A 12,122-nucleotide genomic window follows, 5' to 3' on the forward strand; every position below is an offset into this window, starting at 1 on the left:
ACACACACACACACACACACACACACACACACACACACACACACACATTCCCTTTTCATTTTCCTTGCCTGCTTGTTTATGTTTAGTTTCCAACCCTAAGTATTGGAGCTGAATTCTGTATTCCATCCATTAGTGTCATCACAGAAGACATCACATCTTCCCGAGCTCATTTATCATTCCTCCTCCTCCCTCAGCATCCTTTTAAATATGCAAAGTCTCTCACAGTATCGTGGTTCCAGCAGCAGTCATAGCTGCACTTGTCTGCAAAGGAAATAAGGGAAAGATTGCAAGAATATGATGTGAATACATAGTGTGCCTTGGAATCATGGACTCATTCATTTTTCATATGTCCAGAAAATTTTTACTAAATTTCTAATGTGTGAAGGTCACTGTGGAGGTGCTTCAAGGAATGCTAAGATATAAAACACAGTCTTTACCTCCAAGAAATTGTCACCAAGCAGTAGAGATAAAACATATGGAAGGAGAGGGCAGGGGATGACAAATGCTATGCACCAGAGTGGGGGCTTCAAAGGAGAGGAAGGAGGTGGATGCTGGAGGTGGACAGGAGAGTGGCTTGGTGGTGACATTTAAACAGGGTCTTAAAAGATGAGTATGATTTGAAAAATAGAGAAAGGGAGGCAGAGGAGAAGAAATTCTAGGGTGAGGGAGCAGCATGAACAAAACCATGGAAATGAAGAGCTTATACTGTGTTTGAGGATAAGACCAAGGGTAGGGGCTCCTCCTTCATCAGAAGCACCCAGAAAGCAGAGCAACAACCCAGATGTCCAAGTCTCCCCCAGAGATTCTGCTGAAGTGCTCTTCCCACTTCTCTCTGGAAGGCCAGCTCTTTCTCATACCTTCAACTCTGAGGTTATGTGTCAGCTTCTCACAAAGGTCCTTCTCTGACCGTCACATCTACAGTAAGACTCCTTCCTGCCAATGTCCTTTCTCTCTGCCTCCTTCTTTCCTGTCATAGTGTGTCATAATTTACAATCATTTTGTTGATATGTCTGTCTGCTTGTCTGACTCCAAAGGTAGCATCAAAAGCCTCTGATAACAGAGACCAGGACTGATTGTTTAGTGTTTGAAAAATAGTAAGAGTGCAATTAATATTAGTTGATTGAATAAGTGAATTGTTGAGTTATTAATGAACAAATGAAAGTCATTTTTTGAGACAAGGTTGATGGATTTATTTTATTTGTTTATTTTACATTTAATGAATGTATATTTTATTATTTGTCTTTAAATCTTTCACCAAAGTTCATTTATTCAGTTTATATTTTCTATTGCAGGGGAAACTCACATGACTTCCATGGGACTTGGATACTTTTGCTTTATGGATCTCTTTGTCCAAAAAATATTAAAATTATGTTTTATAACTATGTTGGTATTATTATGAATACAATCCAATTTGGATTGTGTTCTTTTTTCTTTTGATTGAAAAATAAATTAAAACATCCTGGACCTCTAAAAGCATGTGGGACCTAGGTGCTGTACTTCCCATATCTAATGGGTAAGTCGGCCCTGTGAGTAGTAAAAAATTTTTAAAGATTTAATAGAAAGCAAGCCTAGACAAACAGTATGGGAAAAGATTATAGAAGGACTTTTACACCAGATTTTGAGTTTAGTAAATTTGAACTTTATTTAAGAGGCAATAAAAATCAGAGAAAGTCTGAGCTAAAGAATGACATTTTAATATGTCAGAGCCATTATTGGAAGAAGGATCTGCAAGACAAAAGAAGAAGATGCTGGTCAGGAAGGGTCCAGAACGTGGTCCAGACCACACGAGATGAAAAGGGATTGAACTGTGGGTGACAGTGATGCTTTTTTTGCTGGAAGAGCAAAGCTGACCTGAGAAAATATGTGAATTTCTCTTAAAACCAACTCTCTGGGAAGGGTGGATTCAAAGATGGCTGTGTTTCTGAACCAGAACTGGGAGAATGGTGTGATCAGGAACAGAAATAGCATCATCCAGAGAAGAGAGATTTGGTGGGGAATAGTTTGGGAGATGTTTTGGGGAAGGGATACTAGCTGAACAACCAAATGGAACATCTTAGCAGTCAGGCACTTAGAAACATAAATCTGGAATTCTGGACCTCCAAAATTTTAAACAATGTTCAGGCAACTTCAAGGTTCTTTAAATCACAGTACATGAATAATAAATCAACAAAGAATATTTCTAACGAACCATTCAAATATTACCTCCTCTTTGTGCTGGCTGATTTGTCCCAGTAATTATCTCCAGCTAAGGGGTCCCCCAAGTCTCCTGCTTCGTCATTCTTCTTAGCCAAGGAAAAGAGAGATTCAAATAAATTCTTCTGTAATAGAAAGTAAATGTTAGGTTTGATGAGTTCACTCTTATTGTCAATGGGCTTTAATTAAATGAGCTAACTGGTCATGATGGTTAACTGGTTATAGACAGTTAGCATTATAGCTTTTTTTTTGAGACGGAGTTTCACTCTTGTTACCCAGGCTGGGGTGCAATGGCGCAATCTCGGCTCACCGCAACCTCCGCCTCCTGGGTTCAGGCAATTCTCCTGCCCCAACCTCCTGAGTAGCTGGGATTACAGGCATGCACCACCATGCCCAGCTAATGTTTGTATTTTTAGTAGAGACGGGGTTTCACCATGTTGACCAGGGTGGTCTCGATCTCTTGACCTCATGATCCACCCGCCTCGGCCTCCCAAAGTGCTGGGATTACAGGCTTGAGCCACCGCGCCTGGAAGCATTATAGCTTTAATTAGCAGAGGCTTAAAATATTTTTTTTTTTTGCTGTAAACCTGATTAGCAAGCCGAGACTCACAGCATTTCAACAGATCCCAGCCAAAAAGGTTGGGATAAGGGCAATTTCAGCATTTAGAGGACAAGAAATAATTGGAGTTCATGTCTTCTAGTCTCAATGTTTGTACCCTGTGAGATAGATGCAACAGTGGGCAATTTCTCCTAAGCTACCCGGCTGCTGTGAATTTTTCATATGAGAATCAGGCTACATTATAACACTAGAGTGGTGGGAGCATATGCTATCCCTCTAGGTGAAATCTGAGCAATCTACCCATACCTTACAAAATTCTTCTGACACATTCAAACTTTTACATTTTACCAGGAAACCAGGACATGAAATCTCAGGTGCCAGTGTCTTCTGTTTGTAAAATGGAGGAAATATTAGTGGATAGCTCATGGGATGGCAGTGAGAATTAGTTAATTGCTGTACAGCACTTTCAAGAGTACCTAGTTCATAGTAAATGCTCAATACATGTTAGCTTTTTGATTTTTATTATGGTCACTCTCATCCAGAGTCCATCTGGTATCTACTACATTTTATTTCCTGAAAATGGAAATTATACATTATCTGCATCAAAATCACTTAAAGGGTTTGTTGAATGTAGATTATTGGTCCCCACCCTAAACTAGTGGAATAGAGAACTCTGGGAATGGAGACCAGAAATCTGCATTTGAACAATTGTTTTATTTTATTTTACTTTAAGTTCTGGGGTACATGTGCAGATCTTGCAGGACTGTTACGCAGGTATACACATGCCATGGTGGTTTGCTGCCTCCATCCTTCCATCACCTACATTAGGTATTTCTCCTAATGTTCTCTCTCCCCAGTCTCCCCACCCCCCACTATCCCTCCCCTAGACCCCCACCCCACAACAGACCCCAGTGTGTGATGGTCCCCTCCCTGTGTCCATGTGTTGAACAATTTAAAAAAATAATAATTTCAACTTTTATTTTAGCTTCAGGGGTACATGTGTAGATTTGTTACATGAGTATATTGCATGATGCTGAGGTTTCAGATATGAATAATCCCATCACCTAGTAGTGAGTGTAGCACCAACAGTTGGATTTTAGTCTCTCTGGAGTTTGAAACCACCAGTCTACTGGGTTTACGTAAAGTACAGATGAAATTTTCCTCCTTGGCCTCCATGTACTGCTACCTGGACCAGTTATGCCATGTATTCCAACATCTAGGACCCCAAGACCTGAGACATGCTGATCGCTCAAAGCATGGTGGGGGCTTGGTTGGTCTAATTTCAATAAGAACACTCTGAAGACCCCCTAACTCCTGTTCCATCCCTCACTCTTGTTCTAGAACCTATATCATGATCTGTTATGGTCAATTCCCAGCCTGTGGTCGCTGGAGGAAGCCTGCCACAGTGATCAGTTTTCCTAGAAGGAGCTTTGTTTAGAGAGCCTGCTGATGCTTTGAATTTATCTGTCACCACGTCAGTCACATCACATACACAACACATATGATTCCTGCTGCCTCCTGACTGTGAAGTATCTGATTCCCTGGCACATCACCATATCAGATGACTCATTTTGAAACGCAACTCCACTGCACGAGACATTTGAATTTAACCCTTCGGAGTAATCTCACTGCAGAGCAGCTGTTGCATGTCTCATGTTTTAAGTATAAGAATCTTGCCACATCATCATCATAGCAATCACAATACAAAATAACAAATCCTGAGATGTCTGTAGGACTTTATGGCTGGTTGTCAAAGAACTTCCACACTTATCTAGCATACCCACAATGAGTGTTAAAAATCATGAGCATCTCTTCTGCTTTATAGAAAATGGAACATGAAGTTTATATGGGCTGGGTGTGGTGGATCATACCTGTAATCCCAGCACTTTGGGAGGCTGAGGCAGGTGGATCACCTGAGGTCAGGATTCAAGACCAGTCTAGCCAACATGATGAAACCCCATCTCTACTAAAAATAAAAAATTTTTATTTTTTAGCTGTAGCTACTCAGAAGGCTACAGCAGGAGAATCGCTTGAATCTGGGAGGTGTAGGTTGCAGTGAGCTAAGAGGACACCACTGTACTCCAGCTGGGTGACAGAGCAAGATCCTGTCTCAAAACAATAATAATACTTATTATGTAACTTAATTCAATTTACCTAACAGGTTCAAGGCTAACATGGTATGTGCTTCTCAATGCAATGCTCTGACCCCTTGGTGTGGGTTTGTCCTGCCACCCCACACTGCTTCCAGCCACTGTATCACCAGGGTAGAGAGAGATTAGGAGCATCAGCTTTGGGTCCACTCTTTGAATCTTGAGTCCATCACTCACTAGCTTTGTGATGTTGAGAAAGCCCACTTCATGGGAGTAAGGTAAAGATATAATGTAAGGCATTGTGCCTAGCATACAGTTAACACTCCATGGTTTTTACATGTTACTATCATTGCTGTTCTTAACTACAGACATCGCTGCCATCAGTGATGATGGTTCTGACCAAAATGGCTAAGATTCTGGCAGGAGCCTGTCTCCTCTCCTACACGCCTTTTGTGGGTAAGAGGGAAAAATAGTTATTATGTTCCGTATTTGTCTTTCTTTGCTTTGATAAGATAGAGAAATCCTTTGGAACTTATTCTCCAATTGTCAAGAACATTAGACTAAATTATTACTGTATGATATTATGTTTGACACAGGAAATAGAATTTTTTTACCCTAGAGAACCGAATGTAAACTTTATCCTTGTCCCAACTCAAACGAGTTCAGTTACTCTGTTTTGCTCTATTAACTTTTTGGCCAGTGTTAAAAACACTAAGTGCTTAAGAGAAACACTCGATCAAATGAGTGGGGGTGCTATGATCAGGCAAGGAAGAGATGTTGTATAAACTTCCCTGATACCTGCTTGGCTTGATGAGCTGGTCCCTGACTGATTTCTCAGTAATATGTAGAAATTAAGAATGAATATGTTAAATAAATGAATAAACAAAAATGATGGCAACCAGGGAATCATTTGCCTTAGATGATGTAATCATAACTTTCATTTAGTCCAGAGACTTATGAACAATCATTTATGTTATCACCACTACCTTACATATCCTTTGTTCCACATATAACAACACTTACTGAGAACTTAATAGGCCCTTGGGGGAGGTGACAAAGGTGGGGAGACCAAGGTTAGGCTAAGGCCATGGAGGTTCTCAGTGCAGAACACACCACTCATACAGGCTACATCCTGGAGGATACAGTGCAATAACACAATAACCCCCATTCTCTGAACTCCTAATGAGGGTCATCCTCTTCCTGCCTGCCACCACCCTCCCCAGCCAACTCCCCAGCAGCAGCTGGTGCCATGGGAATTTCTCACATCTAGGCAAGACAAACAAAGGACCACACCACAGACGCTGTGTGCTGGAGTAACTGTGATGTATAGAGAAGTGACCCATGAGGGGATGCAACTTAAGAGAATAGCTCATAGGAAAATAACACTGTTCCAAAAGATATTCTCAGCAGAACTATTTTTCAGAAAAACAGTGTACAGAACTAAAAGCCACAGGAGTGTGTAGAAGGACCAGAAATAACATCATGGAAACCATCGTGGGATACTACACAGCTATTAAAAATAACAAGATTATGGAATACAAACATGTAGAAATATTCATGCCAAATAGTATGAAGTGGAAAGTCACAATAATCAATGTTAAAATTAATTTATACATCTCCATCAAATTGCCAAACAAAATGCTATAAAAATCTTGCAACCTGAGAGATTAGAATGTTTATGAGTTTATTCTAGCTCAACCTAAATAGACCACACAACCATATTATTACATTTCTTTAGTAAGGTCATTCTCTCAGTCTGGCAATTTCTATTTCATACCTCCTTCATTAGCCTCAAACTTTTCAGCCTTCTCAAAGCAGAACCCTAGGAGTGGTCTGTGACCTTCTCTCTGTCTGCTCACATTGGCAAGATAATCCCTCTTCTTTGCTATGGTCCAGGCACACTGGCCATTTGGATCTCTGGATTTGCTGGCTGTTCTCCTGTCTGAAGGTGCCCTATGTACTCCCCTTGCAGCACATCAGTCAAGTCAACTAAAGTTTCATGTTTGTGTGCCTCCAGTGTTATCATCACTCCAGGCAGGCTGCACTGTTTCCTTCATAGCACTCGGCACACTTTCTCATTATAAATTTGTTTGCATGATTATTGCTTTACTATGTCCTTCTCTCCCCAATAGACAGTAAGCTCCATGAGGAAGGTGATGATTAGTTTTATGTGCCAACTTGATCAGACTGAGGGAGGGCCCAGATATTTGGTGAAACGTTACCCTGGGTGTTTCTGTGAGGGTGTTTTAGATGAGATTAACATTCAAATTGGCAGACTGATTAAAGCAGAGTGCCCTCCCTAATGTGACAGGCCCCGTCTAACCAAGTGCAGGCCTGCACAGAACAAAAGGCCGACTCCCCCAGGTAAGAGAGAATTCTTCCTGCCTGACTGCCTTTGAGCTGGGTCACTGGCTTTTTTATCTTGCCTTCAGACACAAACTGAAACACTGGTTCTTCCTGGGTCTTGAGACTGCTGGCCTTCAGCTACACCGTCAGTTCTGGTTTTAAGGTCACCAGGTCAGACTGGAACTAAACCATCAGTTCTGCTGGGTTTCCAACTTGTTGACTCATCCTGCATATCTCAGGACTTGCCCACCTTCATAATCACATGACCTAATTACTTCTAATAAATCTCCTTTTGAGATATGTATTTCCCTTTAGTTTTGTTTTTCTGGCGAACCCTGGGTAATACAAGGAATAATACCTTGGCTGTTTACAGTCATGTATCTACCTAACACCAATACAGTGCCTGCCCCAGACTGGTTGTCTAATACAACTTTACTGAATGAATGTATGTATGCATGGATGGATAGATGCATGGATGGATGGATGGATGGATGGATGGATGGATGGATGGGTGGATGGGCAGATGGATGGATGAAAATGATATGAATATAATTTAATATTCATTAAGTTTTATTTTTTCTATAAAAAATTCCCTGCAGTGTATGTAGACTACTGAATAATACCTGTACTTACTTGAGTAGTGCTTTCTGTTTTTCAAAGCATTTTCATATACAATGATTTTTTTTTATTCTTGGACCTCTATGAGTTAGATACTATTCCACATTCACATTTGAAGAAATAGGGGTCTAGATAAATTAAGTAATTTGCCTAAGCTCATACAGTGAACTAAGTGGTAGAGCAAGGTCTGATATCTGAACCTGCTAGATTTGGGCCAAGGACTTGGATCCTCCTACCTCTGCAGTTATTTGCATGCCACTATGTTCACTGGAAGGTACGTTAGTGAACATGGGAGGTCTGAAAGGCACAGAAACATTATCCTGATGGGTCTTTGTGCCACTCAGAAATGATGGGAGGAGTTGGTGCTCCAGCCTGGGGAGAGGGTCCTGGCCCTGACCAGGTGGTATTGGAACAGTGAGGTCACATGCCATGGGCAGTGAGCCTCAGACATGGCTCTCAGGTCACTCACATGCAACCCACAGTTGTTGAATGCCTCATTTTCACTGTTACTCTGGTGATCATACAAAAGTCAGATCAAACACTCAACTAACGATTATTGCACCAGTGACTCTATAGACACCAAACTCAGATGCAACACAGCAGAATGGCTAGAGCATGGGATCACAGTCCAAGACCCTGGGTTGAGACCCAAAGGTGTGGCCAGAAAAGGCAAATGACATGGAGAAGTCAAGGAGAGCCAACATTTATATTCCAGCACTGACTGTCCCTCTGGCAAAGCCATGACCTCATTTATCACCTTGTTTGTCCTATCTGAATATTTACAAAAAATACTAGCTCAAAGAGCAGAGGTGTGGTGGGGGTAAAATGATGACTAACCAAATGAAGGTCTGATTCTCAATTTGGATGCAGAAAATCCTTTCCAGTGCCATATGCTTTTGGTGCTCTCTTGTTATCACTGCAATTTCACATCCTGTTAAAGCCTTCATCTTCTTTTCAGGCCCTGTCTACAGCAGCTTTCCATAAAGAGTTTGATGACAGCTGTGTCTGTTGGGAAAATCACAGCCTCATATTTCTCTCCTCAGAAGCATCCTAGCACTGTGATACATGCCACCACTTAATAAGGTGGGCGTTGCCGGGCCAGCAGTGTGGGAGATGGTTATTCCTTCCCTGACAACATTTGAAGAGCTCCAGAAGCTGCCTCCAGGTGAATGGCAGGTGGTATTGGAGGTTGACTGCATAGGCCCAATGCCAAGATTTACCCCAGACAATGATGACTAAGAAAAAGTCAGAACTTTAATGCTCATTGCCTCTCTCAGCCTTTTTGTATTATCAAATTACTAAAGTCCTGTATTATTATTAATTATATTATACATAATTATTTATTATATTAATTATATCAATACTTTGATATTATTAAAATAATAACAGTTAATTACTTGAGAGGCACACTATACAACAATTAGAACAAATCCAAAAATGAAAGCCGCTACCATTTTTAGCACCTTGTCTCTGTTACATTTTTTCATTTCTAACAATAACCCATTTTACTAATAAGAAAAATTAAATTTGAGATGCCAAGAGATACCAAGAGATACTTGCCTAGTAGGGAGTGGAGTTGGAAGTCAGGAGGTGAAGAGTCTTCTGCTAACTATGTTATTAATTAGCTGTGTGGCCTTAGGTAAGTCTCTTTACCTCTCTGGGCTTCAGTTTCCTTTCTGGAGAAAGGAAGTGAGTGACTTTGACTTGCAGATGGAATAGGTCCCTTCTTGCAACAGGTGTCTTCAGGATGAATTTTATTGCTTTCTCTCATCAATGACTATTTTGGTTCTTGTTGTGAGGTTTTCTTTGCTTTTATTTTTCTTAATCCACATAACTTCTGCATTATTCAGCTCTCAACTTGTCACCTTTCAGAGATGCTTTCCTTGACCAATCTGCTAAAATAGCTTGTCCTCTCTCCACTCATTATATCACTTGTTTTCCTTTTCTTCATATAACTTTCTTTCCTCTCTCTCTTTCTTCTTTTCTTCCTTCCCTCCTTCCCCCAAGAGAATGTCAGCTCTAGAGGGAAATTATATCACCTGTTCTGCTCATGCTTAAACACCGGTGTTGGGTCTCCCTTACCAAGCACCTCACAAAGTCTAAACACCCTGGCATGCCACACCCTATTGCTACACACTTTTTCACTGCAGAATAAAATAAACAATCAATAAATATTTATTGATTAAATTAATGAATCAATCCAGATTGTCACAAGTTCATTTGATTCTGCCACAGAAACTCTAGAACTGTGCTGTTCGATGTGGTAGTCATTAGTCACATGTGGCTATTTAAACTAATTAAAAGTAAAAGTTCAGTCCCTCAGCCTCACCAGCCACGTTTCAAGTGCTCGAGAGCCATGTGAGTCTAGTGGTTTGCATAATGGACAGTGCAGAACAGAATGTTTCCATCATCACAGAAAATTCTGTTGGAGAGTGCTGGTCTACATTCTGGCTCTTCCTCTCCAATCCCACTGTGGTCACTCACCTATATTCTTGTAAGAGCCTCTGAACTGACAATAGTTTCTTTCCATGCTAGTCCTTTCTCCACATTGCCTTATTTATTTACTTCATTTATTAATGCAGCAAATATATCAGGAGGACCTTCTATACCGCAGCACTATGCTAGGCACAGAGGAACAGTGTACAAGTAAGACCTAGTCTTGACACAATGAACTCTACAGACGATGTGTGTGGCATTCTCATGTTTAAAAACCAATGCTGGCAAGACAAGGATGCCCTCTCTTACCACTCCTATTCAACATAGAATTGGAAGTTCTGGCCAGGGCAATCAGGCAAGATAAAGAAATAAAGTGTACTGAAATAGCTATAGAGAGGAAGTCCAATTGTCTCTGTTAGCAGATGACATGATTGTATATTCAGAAAACCCCATTGTGTCAGCCCAAAATCTCCTTAAGCTGGATAGCAACTTCAGCAATGTCTCAGGCTACAAAATCAATGTGCAAAAATCACAAGCAATCCTATACACCAATAGTAAACAGAGAGCCAAATCATGAGTGAACTCCATTCACGACTGCTTCAAAGAGAATAAAATACCTAGGGATACAACTAACAAAGGATGTAAAGAACCTCTTCAAGGAGAACTACAAATCACTGCTCAGGGAAATAATAGAGGACACAAACAAATGAAAAAAGAATCAATATCGTGAAAATGGCCATACTGCCCAAAGTAATTTATAGATTCAACGCTATCCCCATCAAGCTACCATTGACTTTCTTCACAGAATTAGAAAATACTACTTTAAATTTCACATGGAACCAAAAAAGAGCCCACATAGCCAAGACAATTCTAAGCAAAAAGAATAAAGCTGGATGCATCACGCTACCTGACTTCAAACTATGCTACAAGGCTACAGTAATCAAAATAGCATGGTACTGGTACCAAAACAGATATATAGACCAATGGAAGAGAACAGAGGCCTCAGAAATAACACCACACATCTACAACAATCTTTGACAAACCTAACAAAAACAAGCAATGGGGAAAAGATTTCCTATTTAATAAATGGTTTTGGGAAAACTGGCTAGCCATATGCAGAAAACTGGACCCTTTCCTTATACTTTACACAAAAATTAACTCAAGATGGATTAAAGACTTAAACATAAGACCTAAAACCATAAAAACCCTAGAAGAAAACCTAGGCAATACCATTCAGAATATAGGCATGGACAAAGACTTCATGACTAAAACACCAAAAGCAATGGCAACAAAAGCTAAAATTGACCAATGGGATCTAATTAAATGAAAGAGCTTCCGCACAGCAAAAAAAAAACTATCATGAGAACAAACAATCTACAGAATAGGAGAAAATGTTTGCAATCTATCCATCTAACAAAGGGCTAATATCCAGAATCTACAAAGAACTTAAACAAATTTATGAGAAAAAAACAAACAACCTCATCAAAAAGTGGGCAAAGGACACGAACAGACACTTTTCAAAAGAAGACATTTATGTGGCCAACAAACACATGAAAAAAAGCTGGTCATCACTGGTCATCAGAGAAATGCAAATGAAAACCACAAAGAGATACCATCTCATGCCAGTTAGAATGGCTATCATTAAAAAGTCAGGAAACAACAGATGCTGGAGAGGATGTGGAGAAATAGAAATGCTTTTACACTGATGCTGAGAGTGTAAGTTAGTTCAACCATTGTTGAAGACAGTGTGGTGATTCCTCAAGGATCCTGAACTAGAAATACCATTTGACCCAGCAATCCCATTACTGGGTATATACCCAAAGGATTATAAATTATTCTACTATAAAGACACTTGTACACATATGTTTATTGCAGCACTA

At 40.2% G+C, this 12,122-nt stretch overlaps 1 protein-coding gene across 2 annotated transcripts in view; it reads right to left on the reverse strand.

The window, feature by feature from the left end:
- The window catches only part of TSEN15 (tRNA splicing endonuclease subunit 15), a 60,154-nt gene that overhangs the window by 3,987 nt on the left and 44,045 nt on the right, over nt 1-12,122 (reverse strand). The window contains exons 6-7 of one of the 2 annotated variants that reach the window (XR_004272738.1): nt 2,203-2,318; nt 36-261 (exon numbers count right to left, since the gene is read on the reverse strand). The gene's annotated coding sequence lies outside the window, so the exon portion shown is untranslated. Of the gene's footprint in view, nt 1-35; nt 262-2,202; nt 2,319-12,122 lie in introns of those variants that run through there. The other variant, XR_004272739.1, reaches the window with a different exon arrangement.

This window comes from Sapajus apella, unplaced genomic scaffold, assembly GCF_009761245.1.
Source record: "Sapajus apella isolate SASKATOON/1434 unplaced genomic scaffold, GSC_monkey_1.0 scaffold25, whole genome shotgun sequence".
In the NCBI taxonomy this organism is placed as follows: Eukaryota; Metazoa; Chordata; class Mammalia; order Primates; family Cebidae; genus Sapajus; species Sapajus apella.